Source organism: Chiloscyllium plagiosum, unplaced genomic scaffold, assembly GCF_037043375.1.
Source record: "Chiloscyllium plagiosum isolate Xiang-an unplaced genomic scaffold, Cpla_swu_hap1 HiC_scaffold_5, whole genome shotgun sequence".
Taxonomy (NCBI): Eukaryota; Metazoa; Chordata; class Chondrichthyes; order Orectolobiformes; family Hemiscylliidae; genus Chiloscyllium; species Chiloscyllium plagiosum.
This window is the reverse complement of record NW_028270143.1, coordinates 98,138,118-98,157,094: the sequence shown is the minus strand read 5'-3', so window position 1 is coordinate 98,157,094 and position 18,977 is coordinate 98,138,118. Positions and strand designations below refer to the sequence as shown.

The 18,977-nt window shown below is 39.0% G+C and overlaps 1 protein-coding gene across 5 annotated transcripts in view; it reads left to right on the top strand.

Moving 5' to 3' along the window:
• pard3aa (par-3 family cell polarity regulator alpha, a) overlaps positions 1 to 18,977 on the top strand; it is an 858,224-nt gene that overhangs the window by 1,247 nt on the left and 838,000 nt on the right. The gene's annotated exons all lie outside the window — the stretch shown is intronic.

Here is an 18,977-nt window from a genome sequence, read left to right as displayed (position 1 = left end):
CATCTCATTATAGTGAATAGAACATCTTGTAACTTTAAAATTAGCTCGAAATGTTTTCAGGCTAGTGTGTTGGGTAATTAAGCCAGTGTTCACTTTCTTGGAAAAGTATTAAAAAAAACAACACTCGCGTTGGAAAGTTCAGCCAATGGACCAAAGTCGGTAAATGGAAGATATAACTAAATTACATGGACCTTCAGTACTGATCAGTTGTTTAGGTTAATGTACAATTGGTGTATACTATAATTATTTAAAAGCCCATTAACTTTTTTTTTATAATCAACACAAACAAATGGAAGTGTAATTTTCTTAAACCTGTCAATTATTTTAAAGCAGTCTGAACAGTTGTGACCTTGAAAATCATGCCTGATGCATCTTTTAACATTTGACCAAAGGCAAATTAGATAGTTAAGGACAGTGTCTTTTCATTTACCACACAATTTTTACCATATATATGTGGTAAAATTTAATTTTTGTATTTTTGTGTCAAATCAATTTGTTATTTTAGCTGAGCTGAATTGTATTCCAATGCTAGTTGTTGTTTGGGTTGAGTTGGGTAATTGGCAGAAATTATATTGCCTACTTCATGAATGGACTAACTTTTTGATCAATCAGGTTGTAAGTTTGCTCGCTGAGCTGGTAGATTTGTTCGTGGAAGTTTCATCACCATGCTAGGTAACATCATCTGTGAGCTTCCAATGAAGCGCTGGTGTTCTGCCCCATTTGCTATTTATGTGGCTTGGTCTGTTCTGGTGGATGACATCACTTCTGGTTCTTTTTCTGAAAGTTTGGTAACTGGAGTCCAAATCAATGTGTTTGTTGATGGAGTTCCAGTTTGAATGCCAGGCCTCTAGAAATTCCCGTGTGTGTTTTTGTTTCAGCCTGTCCCAGGATGGTGTCCCTCTTCATTTGATGCAGTTTGACTGGGACAATACATCCATCCTGGAACAGTCTACACAAAGACATGCACAGGAATTCCTAGAGGCCTGGCATTCAAACTGGAACTCCACCAACAAACATATCGATTTGGACCCCATTTACCAACCTCTCAGAGAAAGAACTGAAAATGATAACACCCACTACAACAGACCCAAGACTCACAAATTGCAAGTAGGGCAGAACACCACTTCTTTGGAGGCTCACTGATGTTACCTAGCATGATGACGAAACACCGGAGAACAAATTTACCAGCTCAGTGAGCAAACCTACAACCCGAGCTAGAAATCTTCTCCAAAAATTTTTGATAAATAGTTGAGATGCATGAGAAATAGAAGTTTAGATGTTAGTAGAAGCCTGATGTAAATGTATTACTTTACAGTGCCACAAAATCACTGCCTAAACATGTTTAGCATTCCTTGATCATAATTGTGATTAATTTTCTGTGTGTTTGTGTGTAGTTGGAATTTAAAAATGTGTTTGCTATGCAAGAAACATGCAAAAATATTCTAATAATTGGCTAAATAGTTTGCTTGAGGTATACTTTGGATTGATTTTGAAAGAGTGTGATGACATATTCTTTGATTCATTAACCTTGCCACCCAAGCTGCACGTTTTGTAATGAGTGTATAATTTTTTACTACTTTTGAAGAGAAGCTTAATTTTAAATGTTATTCAGTAAACTTACTTGCTTGTTGCATGTCTAGTTTTCAATTGGCCTTGCACAAGATAAAACCTCAACAAATTCACTATATAAGAATAAAAAGAATTCTAATCTACAAGAAGTCCTTCATCTGAGGAATTGTTGGTTGCTTTTTATGTTAAAGGAGAATTTTCAATGACAGTTTTAATACTGATACTGTGGAAGATAGGAAATCAAATGTAGGATTTTGTCTGTAAATGCAACAAGAATGAAAGCATAATATTCATGAATTGTGCGGAATGTTGAGTAGGAAGGATGGATCTCATATTTATATACAAACAGCACTTGAACAGGTCATTGAGGATGTCACAAAACACTTGATGTCTGTTGAATTACTTCGGAACTGCAGTAATTCTTTAATGTGCAGAGAAATGTGACACTTTGCACACAGCACAACCTCAAACAGTAAAGAGATGAGTGTTCAGTTATTTTGAATGGTTTTAAAGCTGTTGAACAATTGAGGAAACCTTGCTGTTCTAGTTTGAATATGCAGTTTTAATACTTGGTTTTCTGTTCCACATGAACATAAGCAACTCCTGAGAATGTCGTATTCTTTGAGTAATAGACTGAGGTGTTGGTCTAGATTATGTGCAAGTGCCCTGCTGATAAGCATCTGATTCAAGATTTCAGTCCACGGACAGAACCTTCCAATCCGCAACCTTTATCATTTTGAAGGACAAGTGCAGCAGGCACACAGAGTGACTACCATGGGTGAATTTCTTCTCCAAACCACACATGATCCCAACTTGGAACTATACTACTATTCTTTCACTAGTGCTGGGTAAAAGTCCTTCCTAACAGCACTGTGGATGCAGCAGTTCATGAAGGTGTCCACCATCATCATCGTTTGACTTCTGTTAGCGATTGCCAATGACACTAATATCCTGTGAATTAATTGTAAAAAGAACTATTGGAAGCCAATGAAATGGCACAGTAGCGATTTGACTGAGATGATATACCAAAGATGAAAGGATGTAGCTGAATTGAAATACCTCAAACAAATAACAGTATATAATTTTATGATGCCTTGAAATTGTACATTAGTGAAAAAAAATATTTTCACTAGTAAGTAGGAAACATAATACCTAAGATGAGTACAAGTATTAAAACCTGAAGAATTAGAAATGATTTACAGTATAGAAACTTGGACCAATGTTTATGCTTCACAGGAATCTCCTTCCATTCAACTTCATCTAACCATATCACGATTTTCTTCTAAATATTTACAGTTTTAAATGATCAAATATCACTCTAAGCATTTTAGAGAATTGTACTAAGTTTAGAGAAGAAATGAAAATCATTCAAGCGCAGCTTGATATCTTTTCTGCCCAGAGAGCTTGTCAACAGTCTGCCATTGACAAGGAGATCCCAAGTGAGAGCAGTGCCAGTTCAGCATTCTGTAAATTATAGTAGTGGATATTTAACAACAGACTTCTGCAGATTAACGAAACGCCGTGTACAAGACAGCATCACTGCACTTCTGTACTACAGTGAGACCTGGACAGTGTATCAATGGCACACTGTACTAGAGAAATTCTATCTGCAATACCTCTGCATCTTGTGGATTCAGTGGAAAGGCCATTACACAAACTCTTGTGTCCTCCATTCAGGCAATGCTTCTGCAATATCAACCATGATAGACCGGGCATTGTATGTAGCTTTTTGAAAATGTCTCCTCGGGCTCCTGTTCACTCATCTTTCAAATGCCTGGTGTTTTGGAGAGGACAAATAAAATGCTGCAGAGACACTCTGAAGCTGTTGTTGAAGTACACCTATATTGACATTAATGAGTTGGAGGAACTTATTAATGAATCAAGGTGATGCTGGAAATTTCACTTAACTACCAATCTAGAGGTCCAGGCTGATGTTTCTTGTACTTTGATTTGATTTATTACTGTCACACACTAAAATACAGTGAGAAGTACTGTTTTGAGTGCTAACAGGTCAAATCATACTTTACATAAATACATCATGGAACAGATAACAGAACAGAATGCAGAATATAGTGTTACGACTACAGGGAAGGTGCAGAGAAAGATCCATTCATAAGTCAGGTAACATGGGGAAGAAGTTATTGAACGTTTGTATGTGTATTCAAACTTTTATATCTTCTGCCCAGTCGAAGTGAGTATAACTGGTGTGGGAGGGGGTCTTTGATTATGTTGGTTGCTTTCACAAGGCAGTGGGAAGTGTGGACAGGGATCAGTGGAAGGAAGGCTGGTTTTCGTGATGGACTGGGTTGTGTTTACAAATCTAATTTCTTGTCTTGGGAAGAGCAGTTGCTATACTGAGTTGTGATGCATCTGGATAGGGCACACTCTATGGTGCATCAATAAAAAGTGGACATGCCAAATTTCCTTAGGCTTCTGAGGAAGTAAAGGCATTGATGTGTTTTCTGGAGTTTAGATTGGGGATGGGCCAGTATAGTTTGGTGATCCTTTACTTCTCGGAACTTGAAGCTCTTGATCAGCACTATTGATGCAGTCAAGGGTGTGCCCTCCACTCTGCTCCCTGAAGTTGATGACCAGCTCCTTCATTTTGTTCACACTGAGGGAGAGATTGCTGTCTTGACAACCTGTTTCTAAGCTGTCTTTCTCTTTCCTGTATTCTGTCTTGTTCTTGTCTAAGATCCAACCCACTAAGGTGGTTTCATCAGCAAATCTGTAAATGGGATTTGACCACACAGTCATGACTGTATAAGGGACCGAGTACACAGCCTTGTGATGTTGAGGATTATTGTGGTGAAAGATAAAACATAAAAAAACTGCAGGAGTAGGCCATTCAGCCCTTCAAGCCTGCACCACCATTCAGTCTGATTATGGCTGATCATGCAATCTCAGTATCCCATACCTGCTTTCCCTCCATACCTTTTTTAGCTGCAGGGGCCATGTCTGATTCCCTCTTGAATATATCTAATGACCTGGCCCCAACAGCTTCCTGTGGGAGGGAATTCCACAGGTTCACAATGAGTGAAGAAATTCTTCCTCATCTTCGTTCTGGGTGGCTTACCACTTATTCTTTTGACTGTGACCCTGAGTTTGGAACTTCCCCAACTTTGGGAACGTTATTCCCACGTCTAATCTGTCCAGTCCCATCGAGATTTTATATGTTTCTATGAGATGCCTCCTCATTCTTCTGAATTCCAATGAATAGAGGCCCAGTCGATTTAGTCTTTTTTTTTCACTGTCAGTCGTGCCATCCCGGGAATCAGTCTGGTAAACCTTCGCTGAAGTCCTTCAGTAGCAGGAATATTCTTCCTCAGGCCAGGAGACCAAAACGACACACAGTGCTCAAGGTGTGGCCTCACCAAGGCCCTGTATAACTGCAGCAAGATATCCCTTCTCCTTAACTCAAATTCTCTTGCTATGAAGGCCAGCTCGTCATTAGCTTTCCTCATCGCCTGTGCACCTATGTGCTAACCTTTAGCGAGTGTTCCACGATGACATTCAAGTCTCGTTGTACTTCACCTTTTCCTAATCTGCCTTTCTGATTTTGTGGCCAAAGTGGATAACCTCACATTTATTCATGTTATATTGCATTTGCCCACTCAGCCAGCCTGTTCAAGAAACCCTGTCGCCCCTTAGCATCCTCACAGCACACACTGCCACCCAGCTAAGTGTATCTGCAGGTTTGGAGATACTGCATTTAATTCCTTCATCCAAATCATTAATGTATATAGTGTACAGCTGGGCTCACAGCACTGAACCCTGCGGTACCCCACTCATCAGAAGAGGAACCATTTATTCCAGTGCTGTTCCTGTCTGCTAACCAGTTCTCTATCCATGACAGTACATGACCCCTGATACTATGAGCTTTAAGGTTCTTACTAATCTCTTGTGTGGAACCTTGTTAAAAGTCATTTGAAAGTCCATATACACAACATCCACTGATTCACCCTTGTCCACGATTACTGGTCACATTCTCAAAAAATTCCAGAAGATTTGTCAAGCATGATTTCCCTTTAATGAATCCATGCTGACAAGGACTGATTATGTCACCACTTTACAATTGCTCAAGTGTTGCCTCTCCTTTTTAATTGTTTTCTGAGTGTCAGGATGTCAAGGATCTAGTTGCAGAGGAGAGAGCAGAGTCCTCGGTCTTGAAGTTTGGAGGTGAGTTTTGGGAGGAGGGTTCAAGTCCTGCCTTGGCAGGGGAGTCAGTGGCTTTGTGGCATTATCACTGAACTGTTGATCCAAAACCCCAGGTAATTCGAAATTTCACCATGGCAGATGGAATAATGTGAATTCAATAAAATTCTGGAATTAAGAGACTAATAATGACCAGGAAACAACTGTCGATTGTTGGAAAAACCTATCTGGTTCATTCATCTCCATTTTAGGGAGGAAAATTAGCCTGCACTGGCCCACATCTGATTCCAGACCCAAGTACATTTAAGAATGTGTAACAAATCTTGGATTACCAGTAGTGTCAACATTGCATGAACGAATAAAGAAAATGATGGCACTTTATCCATTGGGCTGGAGTCACAACTTCCTCTATGGTGCGACAGAGAAGGAAAATAAAAGGAAACCATCTGGGTTCCAGAGCCTATATGCCCAAAGGTCTGTGGATGAGAAATTGGCTGCTTCGTCACACGAAAAACCATGGTAGAAACACGTGTCCCTGAATAGACATGATGCACAAATCAAGAGACATTTGATAATCAGCTAAGTGTCTTCTCTCCCTTTGCCTTCCTCAACAACTCTGATATTTTTCATAAAATGACTGGCTCACTCAGCAGCTTTAAGTACACTTCCTCTCTCCATACCTTATGTAATTACTTCATTCTATTCTCCCAGTTTCTCCTCCTCTGTTATATTCATTTGATACAATCTTCCATATCAGTGATTCTAACATATCACACCTGATCCTCAAAGGACAATTCTCTCCACCTTTGCTGTGTCTGTCTCATTCTTGAAGTTTTGCTCTCAGCTCTTCCCTTCCCTACCAGAACAAGATCTGGTTCCTCTTGAGTTTATCTCTCACCTAGACTCTGTATTCAACAGACTATCCTCTGCCACCTCCAGTGTGATGTCATTAGTCACATTTCCCTTCCCTTGGAAAGCTGAAGAGAAGATGCAGGCTGTTGGATGTTTCAGCATGGTTCACTTTTCAGTCACCCCTCAAATGTTTACTTGTCTCTCTGTTGTTTGTAAAAGCACAAGTGCATGGGACCTTTTAGCTCTCTGCTCACTGTCCAAGGCCAGAAGTAGACTCCATGTTAAACAGTGACTACCATTCTCAGTTTAGTCTATTGTATCCTCTGCTTGCAGGGAAGTCTGTTCTCCTGTGCAGAATGTATTGGTCCAGTTTGCGGTAGTGACTCTTGAGTTTCCAGTCACCTAACAATTTAATTCTCCACATTGTTCTCGCACTGAATTCTCTGTTCCTGTTTTTTGCAGTACTGTAATGAAGTTCATGAGGCAGGTGAACAATAACTTTTTTTTAGTTGGGCACTTTATGGTCTCAACATCAAGTTCAGCAATTTGAGGCTGTACTGTCAACACCCATTTTGCCTTGCAGATATTTTCTTGCATTTGTTTTCAGACATTTTAATCATTCTGCCATTTTAAGGCCATCTTTTGTTTGGTTTTGATTTTTTTTCAAAATCAACTCGAGATTATCAACTAAAACGAAAGGAAACAAAATTAGCAGAGAGAAGACACTGTTGCTTTACTTGTCAAGTTGTCATTTCCTTTGGTCTTGTCACTAACCCATTTGTCATTTAATTACTCCTGTCTTCTGATATTTCACAGATCTTCTCTTTTGTTCTTCTTCCTACCTTCACCTCCACCCATTTTCTGACTTAAATTTCTGTTAAGTTTTGAATCTTTCCTAGTTCCCTTGGAAGGCTGCTGACCTGAAATGTTAGAGGTTTCTTTCTCCACACGTTGCATGGCTATTTCTGTTCGTAGTTCTGACATTCTTAGATACTACCTGACATGTTGTGTATTTGCAACATTTTCTGTTTTTGTTTCTGATTTTTCCTATTTTACTTGTAGACATTTGTCTATTAACTTTAGTAAAAATCAGACCCCTGTTCTGGGCAGTACATTAAGTACTTAACGTTTATCTGGTTACTTGGTATTTTTCAGGAGAAATGTTCTATTTTGTTAGCCAATCTGCACTGGTAAATTGTATTTGGGACCTAGATCTGTTGCAAGATGATTCAAATGTCAAATTGCAGCTGGCTGTGGTCAGGTCCCACAGTTTTTCTACACAGAGTAGATTGACCTAACAGAATATATCATTATGCTATTTCTGCACTAAAGATCCTTATTCAATGTAATTAGTTGCAAATGTGATTTTTGATTTTTAAATATGCATAAAAGTGACATCATCCATGCTGATTCATGACTGCTTTAAACTAATATATTATTTGTTTACATATGCCACAATATCTCTTTATTTCTTGAATTAATTGTGGGATAATCTTTTAGTTAGGCATGTTTTTATATTCTTTTCCCCTTTTTGTATGTCTTCTAAGATCATAACTGTATGAAACCTACTGGATTGTCAAACAGTTATTTGAGCTGTAAGGCTATTAGGTACTGAGATGATGGATTACATTAACTCAGACCCATAACTTGAAGTTTGTTCCTGGATCACACTTTGGATATTCAGAGATATTTTCTTTTCTCACATTAATTTTCTGATTAGGTCTATTACTTGGGTCAAGTCAATTACTTGGCTACAAAGCGTGAAGCTGTTATGTTTTACCTGCATTCTTAATATCCATCATTGTGCTTGTTGCATATAGTAAAATGTTTAATTTTGCACTAGGGACTGCATACTAACTGCTTCGTTCCAGTCCGGATAGATAGCTGAGAGTTCATCGAGGGAAATAATCTTGGACAACTTCAGAAATGTTTATCAGTGATCTAATTTGCAAAGGCCACAAATTCCTGTTGTAGGAAGTGGAAGTTAGAGGCAAAGAAACTGCAGATGCTGGAATCCAAAGTCGACGAGTAGGAGGCAAGAAGAATACAGCAGGCCGGGCAGCATCAAGAGATGGAAAAGTCAACGTTTTGGGTTATATCTGAAATGTTGACTTCTCCTCCTGATGCTGCCTGATTTGCTGTGTTCTTCTAGCCTCCTGCTTGTCTACATAGGAAGTGGAAGTGACCAGTATGAAATCTGTTGGCAGATGTACTTTTGTCACTTGCTGTTCTGTGATGTGAAGCACTGATGTAAGCTTAAGCTACAGAACCTATTTTTCTAATGAATCTGTTTAGATGTGTTATTACACACCTCTGGAGCAGGTGGAATTTGAACCCAGTTTTCTCCATTCAGGGGTAGGTACGCTATCTCTGCACCGCAAGAGGGCCCTTAAGTTAAAGTATCAATTGAATGTAGCCTTGTGGGGTTTATTCCTGTGTCACTGATTCATATTGAACCTGATGGTATTTGAATCATCTTTTAAATCATAGCGATTGGGGAACTGGTGGCAAGATGGTCTCTCTTTGTAAATCTTTAAGGATTAGCCAATTTGACAAAAAAATTATATAGAAATATTGAGGACATTAATTTGTCTAAATTGGTAATAATGTGGGATGTCTGGGGATATACATTATGAATATAATTATAGAGCAGGGCCTAACTTTTAACTACATTTATGAAATGTAGTTAAAAGCTACATCCTGTTCATTCCAGAAACCATCTCTAATTTTCATTATTAAGAGCATCATTTTTTTGATCTCCCAGTGGTGAATATACAGAATACTGCATATAGTAGTGAATATATATAAATTAAGTGTTTAATGGCATGATTCCTCTCCATTCCTCTGTGTTCTGTCAAGATTTTCACATAATGAACACAAATCATGTTCTGCATCTTTCAACCCTAGTCAAGGGCAGTCGTCAGATGATCCAGGATTCTCACTTTTTGCCATCTTGTAAAAAATCGCACATTGTTTGTTGCTTAGACACAGGCCATTTGGTCAGACATATTTACGCTAATATTTATATTCCTCACGAGGTCCTTCCATCCTTTCCCTTGAATTCAGTCAACATATCTTTATAAATTTCCCAATGTTTTTAGCATTGGTTTGAAGCCGTTTCAGCGTCTGATAGAGTTTTATTAATTAACAGGCTGTTGCTGCTTTAGACTTTTTTCCAAATTTCCTGTCAGTGTCTATCTTAAATTTATGGCATCTTGTTCTGATATTCTTACAGGTGGATACATTTCCCTACTTTTAGTTTATGAACCATTTTCTAATCTTAAAGAACTTTATCAGTTCATCCCTCAGGTCTCTCTTTGCTCAAGAAGAGAACCTAGACCATAGAATCTTACCTGGTAGATCTAACCTCCAGTTCTGTTACTACCCTTAAATCTTTTTTTAGACCTTCTCCAAAAGCCAGAACAGTTTACAGCACTCCCAGTGAGGTCAAATCATCATCGAGGTTATATGGCAGTTTGATATAACTGCCCTCTCTTTCAGTATTGTCCTTCTAGAAATGGACTGTCCCCTGTTCTTTGTTGCTTTTCTATAAACCTTACTTTTAATCTATATGGCTATTTTGTCTATACCATCATATCCTTTTGGTCCTATCAGTAGTTATTTTGGCCATTTTCATTATTTGTCTTACTAGTATCTAGGGTCTTCATTCTTCCTATCAAAATATACTACCCTGCATTTATCCATTAGAACAAATGACATACGAATTAGGAGCAGGTTCCTTGGCTGTTTGAACCTGCTCTGCTTCAATAACATCATAGTTTATCTTCTTACTCTACATTCCAATGTCCTTTAACAACCTTTTAGGCCTTTGCCAATTCAGTTGGCAGTTAGAAAGGCAAATGTAGTGGTAGCATTCATTCAAGAGGGCTAGAATAGAAGCGCATGAATGTACTGCTGAGGCAGTATTAGGCTCAGGTCAGACTGCATTTAGGATATTGAGAGTAGTTTTGGGTCCAATATCTAAGAATGTGCTGGCCTTGGATGGGCTCCAGAAGAGTTTTGCAAGAATGATCCTGGGAATGAAGGGCTTGTCAGATGAGGACTGTGGACTCAAAGGACTTTAAAGGATGGGGGAGATCTTATTGAAACTTAGCGAATGTTGAGGGGCCTGGATAGAGTGGGGTTGGAGCAGATATTTCCATGAGTAGGAGAGACTGTGACCCAAGGGTGCAGCCTGAGGATGAAGGGATGATGCCTTACAACATTGAGTTTGATTTATTTTTGTCTTGTGTATCACAATACAGCAAAAAGTGTTGTTTTGTAGGCTGTACAGGCAGATTGTACCATACAAAGTTCATCAGGATGGTAGAACAGGGTGCAGTATACCTCATTGAAGAATGGTGAATTTATAGAAATTATTGCTACAGAAGTTTGGAGGCTAAGTCACTGAAATTATTAAAGGCAGAGGTAGATAAGGTCTTGACTAATAAGGGGATTAAGGCTTAAAAGGGGAAAGTATGGAGAATGGGGTTGACAAACATATCAGCCATGATTGAATGGTCGAGCAGACTCAATGGGCCAAATGGACTAATTCTGCTTCTACCACTGTCCCTCTGAGAAAACTTCTCCTCTACGCCTGTTTAAAATAGGCAACCTATTATTTTGGCAGCGATCGAGGTGCTGACGAACTGCAAGATGAAACAACTTCCACGTCCACCCTGTTAAAACATTCTTAGCATCTTGTATGTTCAATCAAGTCTCCTCTTATTCTTCTGAAACTCAAGTCGAATAATTCCTCAAGACAACTTGAGGCATTAGTCCAGCTGGAGAAATCTGAATTCAATAAAATGACTCCTTGTGCCTTCTTTGACTCCTTATGCCTTCAATCAAGGCATGCCTCCACTTCCCCTCGAACATATACTTTCTTTCATATTTTTGCATAATCACCAAATGTAGCAAACATGCCTCTTTCCCTTCACCCTTGTCATTTATATAAATTGTAAACCGTTGAGGTCTCAGTAATGATCCCTGTGCATACCACTCCTGACATATGACCAACAAAGAACAATTCAATTTATACCTATTCTGTTTCCTGTCAGCTGGTTGATCTTCTGTCTGTGCCAGTATGTGCACCAGAATGCCATGAGCTGTGATTTTCTGCAGTAATCTTTGACTCCTTTATGTCTTTTGTAAATCTAAACACAGTGCATCCATTGAATATAGAGCAGTTTATTTCCTCAAAGAACGTCAATAAATTACTTAACATGATTTCCCTTTCCGAAAACCACATTGCTTCTCCCCAATTACCTTGAACTTTTTAGTGCCCTGCTGTACAGTAGTTTTTTTTTAATAAAGCCTCAAATGCCTTCCATATGACTGTTAAGGTAACTGGTCTGTAGTTTTCTGCTTTCTGTCTTTTAGAATGAAGGCATTCGTTTGCTATTTTCCAATGTCATGGAACTTCTCTGAATCTGGAATTTTGGTGAATTAAAACCAATGAAACAGCTACCTCACAGTTCAATTTTGTAAGACTCTAGATTAAAATTGACTTGAATCCAGGTATTTGTCAGCCCACAGCTCCAAAGAATTAGTCATTAGTACTTCCCTGTTGATTTTAGTATTCTTGAGATCCATTCCCTGATTTACAACTGTTTCTGGGATGTAATATGTATCCTCGCTCCTGAAGACCAATGCAAAATGCATATTAATTCATCTGCTACCTCCTTATTTTCTTGAGTATGAACTCCTGAGATTCACTTCTTCATAAATTCATTTCTTATTTAAATATTTGTATTTGAAACTTTCACCTATCTATTTTTATTAGCCAACTTTCTCTTGTATTCTATTTTTGCCCCCTTATTAACTTTCAATTAACTGATTTAAGTCGTTTTAATTTTTGCTGTTTTCATACTCTGCCCAATCTTCTGACCTGCCACTCATCTTTGCGTGATAGTAGGCTATGTCTTTTTTTCTAAGTTTGATGTGATCTAAAACTTTTTAAGTTAACCACAGAACTCCATTTTGAGTTTTTTTTTCTTGTTAGAATGTACCTATTCGAGGATATTCTAAAATGTTCCTCCCTTCAAATTATTGAGTTCCTGCTATTTGGTGCAGCCCTTTTCAAAAAAGAATTAAAATAAACAAAAGATTTAAAATGCAGACAACTGCATAAATGATACTAGTAACAAAGGTGTGTGACACTTTAAAGCAAACTGTAGCCCACATTACTAATTGAGCAGGTGCTATGAAGAATGTATCTGTTGTGTGTGTTTCTGAATCCTTTCAGTGGGGCATTTGAACAGTCGAAACATTAAAGTCTGGTTAGAGTACTAGCAGTGAAATAATCTTCCAAAAGGAGTAAATTCTTTTTCTGACCTATGTTTGTCATAGTTAGTTTAATCAATCTGTTCAGACTTAATACACTTCAGATCAGGTGAAACTTGAACCCAAACTTTCTGGCCACTAAGAACCCACATATTTTGGTCATGTTGATGAATTCTTGCACCTGAGTTGATCAGTTCTGCAGGTAGTTGATGCTATTCGGAATGCAAATTTTATTTTGGAAGAGCCATCTTTCTTGCTTGCACTATTATTTCAAAATGGTATTAAATTATTAAAACAAGCATAGCATAATATGCTGCCTGATTCTCCAGCTCCTTGGATGCTGCCTGACCTGCTGCGCTTTTCCAGCACCACACTCTCGATTCTGATCTCCAACATCAGCAGTCCTCATTTCCACCTACGTAAAATATAATCCTAACAAATACATTATTGTTTGCATATCATTACTCACTGCTCCTGATGTTGAAGTTGGTCATATTCTTAAAACTCTGACTCACAGGCAACGTATGGTTCAATATTTAATTTAAAAATACAGCAAAATTTGCCAATATTGGATGTTTCCATTATGATGTAGGAACAGTCATGATCCATTTACCGTACCCAGTTGTAAAACTTTTCCAAAAAGTATTTTTGTCAAGCTGTCAGAGTTGCAGTTACACACCACCTGTAACCAATGGAACTTGAATCCAGGCCTCCCAATCCCAGGATTAGGACATGACCAATGCAAAAACTCTTACATTCCCGTATCCAGTGGTGTATGTTATTGATGGCTTATAGAAAGAAAACAGTTCTGTTTTCAACATTTTGAAAGTCATTTTTATTTTGCATTCAGGCCATACAATCTAGAGCAGAGATACTTTAAGAACATTATCGGGGGAAAAAAAAATTCTGTACGAGTTTGGTGGAAATTTGATGAAGTCTGCTTCATATCTTGTTTGCCATTTTTGAGGATTTTCTTTCTTTGGGAAATCTACTTCCAGTGATATTACAGGATATGAGAGTTGAAAACTAGATGGATTGTGTAGATGTTGGGGAGGAGGGTGTTAGTCTTGGTAATTTCAGTGTATGAATAGGAGAAATTTTCTTCTCTCAGAATGAAATGGAGTGTGTGGAACTCTGAGACTGATAGTGGGAGCAGAACTGCAGAACATTAAACTCTAAAATTATGATTACAAATGTAATTCCTTTCTTCCTTCCTTTTTGCTCAAATTAGCTGGATGTTCCATTCAGATAATTAAGTCAGTCAGGCCCAACAGTTATGCAGCAGTCTAGGGTAGAATTAATATGGAGAACCATAATTAGGTTTTACAAATGATTTGGAGGTGCTGGTGTTGAACCGGGGTGTGCAAAGTTAAAAATCACACAACACCAGGTTATAGTCCAACAGGTTTATTTGACTCTAGCTTTCAGAGTGCTGCTCCTTCATAAGATAAGTAGTGGGACAGGATTGTCTGATGAATGAGCAGTGCTCTGAAAGCTAGTATTTCCAATAAACCTGTTGGACAATAACCTGGTATTGTGTGTGATTTTTAACTATGTTTTACAAAGACTAACACAATAGAGCTGCATATTGTTACTTGAGGCAACCTATTTGATTTCAGCTAAGTAGATTAGACTGTAACTGTGGAATGTGATGGGTTCATGCGGGCAACATTAATGTGATCTTGCAGTCCACAAACTACCTTATAGATGTTGACTTTTCTGATTTGCTCTTATGCATATTCAATTTGCTTCAAAAGTTAGGAGCAGGAATAGGCAAGTCAGCCACTTAAGCCTGCTTCACCATTTGATATGATCATGGTTGATCTCATTTAGGCCTCAACTCTACTTTCCTGTCTGCTCCCCATAACCCTTTAACCCATTACTAATTAAAAATCTAAGATTACATACTGTGTTAACTTGTTACATTGAAATGTCAGTGAGCGGTAAAAAGAACAAATGCAAAGTGAGGAACTTATTTGCATAGGTCATAGTTAAGGGATGGAATGCCTGGAAGTGTTGTGGAGACAAGTTCAGTTGTGACACTCTAGGGCATTGGATGGATATTGGAATAGAACTACTATGAGGTTTGTGGGGGGAAGGCAGGAGATTGGCAATAAGTCAAAATGCTCAATTGATACAAATGTGATGGGCTCAATAATCTCCTTCTGTACTGTGATTCTGATTCATGTACACCCTCGACAATCCTTTGTCAGCATCCCTATTATTGGTAAGGACTGGATATAAGGCCTATTTTTCCAGAGACCAAGGAGAGAAGGCTCTCCCTGTAATTTCCTGTTATTTTAAAGACTAGTATCAACATGATTGTCTGCTCATCTTTTTGGCCATAGAGTGTGGGGAGGGTGTGGCTGGCATTGAACAAAGAATGATGTGAATTATTCAGGATTACAGCAACATACAATTTTTTGTACAATCAATTTTATGGTGGGGAAAGTAATTACTTGGTGGTGTGGCAAATTCCTGGATATTGCTTGGTGAAACCATGATTAATAGCTCAAAAAAAGTTGCTTTTTTTTTTGACAAGCCTTTCTTCAACAAGAATTTTGATTTGAACAACACTTAACCACCTTTATGTTGGCCTTGGTGCAGAATATAAACTATCTATTAGTTTTCTGTGGGATTAGCTTTGGATGTTAATCATTGTTAGCAAATGAGACTCTCATAACATTTTGTATATTTAAACCAAAACTGGTTTATTTGATTTAACATTTTCATATTTTTTTCCCAATGTGTTCCTTAAGATTTCATAATTACTGAGGTTCTACTGTCCATATTAGTGTTTCTAATATGGAAGTACAAGAAACTGCTTTTTGTACTAATCAGTAATATGAACATATTGGACCATTTCTCTTCCAACAGTTAGGCAGAAGAGGGTCTCCAGAATTGCTGTTGAATTTGCAATGCTACAGAAATGCCTGATCTGAGTCAGCCACTGGGGTAAATGAGGTGGGCTATGTAGTGTATATGTCAGAAGCTGGCTTGCAGAAAACAACAGGTTATTGGAATTTGAACTAAAGCAACAGTAGAATAGAAGCAGCTTTAGTCAGACTTTTTGTGCTGGGCAGAAGAACTGCTGGAACTCGACCATGGTATTAATTTTGTTTGAAAAGTAAATGCACAAAATTTGCCCTGGTAAAGCCTCCCCTGACTAGGAATCCATTTTATTGATTATTGCCTGAAGCTAGTTACTCAAAACTTGATTTAACATTTTGATGAGCTAGGTTTGTCAGAAGTCAGTCTGGGAAGTTAGTTGTTATTTGTGTGTTTGCATGCTTTTTAGATGGAATCTGGAGACTAGCAGCTATGAGCTGCTTTTTTATTAATTTTATTTGACAAAATACTGGAAAAGAAACTCACTTTAGCGTTGCACCCCTAGAATGAGGGAACCAAATTAAGTGGAATAAATGACAAAAGAAATGGATACAATACACATACCTGAAATCATGGCAGATTTGTCACCAATGCCATTAAGGGGTCTTGGCATTTAGAGCAGCATTTGACTGAATAGGCCATCAAGGGACTCCTGCAAAACTGGACACGAAGACCCTGACTATTCCTGGAGACATAGTCAACTTGAATTAGCTATGGATTTTTAGAGCCAGCCATGTCAGCTCCAGGGCATCATTGCAGGAGTTCCTCACAGAAGGATCTTGAACTCCAACATCTGTCATTTGCTCCATTTATGTTGCAAAAAAGCAATGGGGTTCATGGACCCCACAGCACCATTTAAGTATAGTCCATGAGCCATGCACATACTGATTGCAAGAGCATGTGAAAAGCTTAGCAGGTCAGGCAGCATCCGAGGAGCAGTAATATGGACATTTTGGGCACAAGCCCTTCATTAGGAATGAGGCTTGTGGGTTAGAGTTGAGAGATAAATGGGAAGGAAGGGGGTGGGATTGGGGAGCGGAAGGAGACCACTGTGGTCTCTCCTACCAATGTCACCTACTGTATCTGTTGCACCCGGACATCCTCTACATCGGGGAGACAGGGCACCTTCTTGCGGATTGTTTCAGAGAACACCTCTGGGACATCGACACTCACCAACCCCTCCGCCCCTGGCTGAACATTTCAACTCCCCCTCCCACTCCACCAAGGACATGCAGGTCCTGGGCCCCCTCCATCGCCAATCCCTAACCACCCGACATCTGCAGGTGGAACGCCTTATCTTTCGTCTTGGGATCCTGCAGCCACACAGGATAAATGCGGATTTCAACAGTTTCCTCATTCCCCCTCCCCCATCATATCCCAGTCCCAAGCCTCCAACTCGGCACCCTCTCCGGACCTGTCCCTCACTGCCCCCTCTGACCTATTGTCTTCTCCCTCACCTTCATCCACAACACATTGCAGTACACCAGGACTGCAAAAAGAAGAAGAGGAACACCTATACAAGGTATTCGCCAAAAATGGATACCCGCGCAACTTCATCAGCAGATGCCTAAGAGAAAGACTACGGAATGAGGACATACCACAACTAGAAGGACTAGCCACACTACCATACATCAGGAGCATCTCGGAACTGACTGCCAGACTACTGCGACCCCTAGGACTCATAACAGAACACAAACCAACAGCCACGCTCAGACAACAACTCACCAGAACGAAGGACCCGATACCCAACATGAGCAAGACGAATGTAGTGTACAAAATACCATGCAAGGACTGCACTAAACACTATATAGGACAAACAGGAAGACAGCTAACAATCCGCATACATGAACATCAACTAGCCACGAAGCGACACGACCAGCTATCCTTAGTAGCCACACACGCAGACAACAAGCAACATGAATTCGACTGGGACAACACTACTATCATAGGGCAAGCCAGACAGAGAACAGCCAGGGAATTCCTAGAGGCATGGCATTCATCCACAAACTCCATCAACAAACACATCGACCTGACCCAATATACCAACCACTACAGCGGACAGCTGAAACTGACAACCGGAAGCGGCAGGGACAGACCACTATAAACACCGGAGGAAACATCAAAGAAGCACTTCGCAGGAGGCTCCCAAGCACTGATGATGTCGCCTAGCCAGGGGACGAAACGTTTGCAACAAAAACTTCCAGCTCGGCAAACAGAACCACAACAAATTTAAAGTTATGCAAATGGTCTGGATGGATAATCACAATAATATATAAGATGTCTCACGTCAGTCAAAATTATTCTCTTTGCTGTTAGATTCAGTCTATACCTTTTTCTATTATGTGAATGGTCGAAAGATTGTACTTGGATAGCTGCTGCCTCTTTCAGAGCACCATTGTATCCTAAGTTCGGTTCCGAGCCACAAGCTATTCTGATTTTCATATTTATACAATAATTCATTCATCAACTTTTACCACACTCATTGTATGGAAAAATTTTCTGCTTGAGGATTGTAGTAGTAAAATAAAAATATCCAGTATCAGCCTCTCCGTATTGAGCCATACATGGCTCCTAGTTCAACCACTAAGAATAATTGTTTCATTATCATTATGATCAGAGTTCCTATAATTGCCATCCAGAAACCTATACGGAAAGTCAGTCACTTTCCCACCCTACATTTTTCCTTTTGCACTTGCTTCCAGTGACTGCATTTCACAACTTCATTATATTGAAAAATTTATCTTCCTAGGGATTAATTCAAAGTGTCTAAATTGTATGAACATTGACAGTGAATGCTGCTGGACCGTGTAAAATGGAAAGCCTCACACCTGAAATTGACCTTAACCTTGGCAAAATAAGTCCCTGTAGTCGAGCCATAGCCAATCAGTTCTTAATGTTTCTTCTTTTGATGGTTAAGTTACTTGCTTTTTAATCAGCTGAATAGTTTTAATTATATTAAACATCTGGTCATTTCAGAAAAAAACTTATCTTCCGTTTATTCCCCAACTTCAGTATGCAAAAATGCTCTGGTAGAGTGATGAGAATGGAGTATATACTCGAGAGTATACAATAAGTGAGTTACAAGTAAAATCCCTTTTTAGGTGATATTTAAATATTTCTTTGCAATGATTTCAACGTCTTGATGCCATTAGATGTAGTCAACATAGCTTATCGAGTCAGCTCTGCTATTTAGTGAGATCGTGGCTGGTCTGAAACATAAGAGCAGA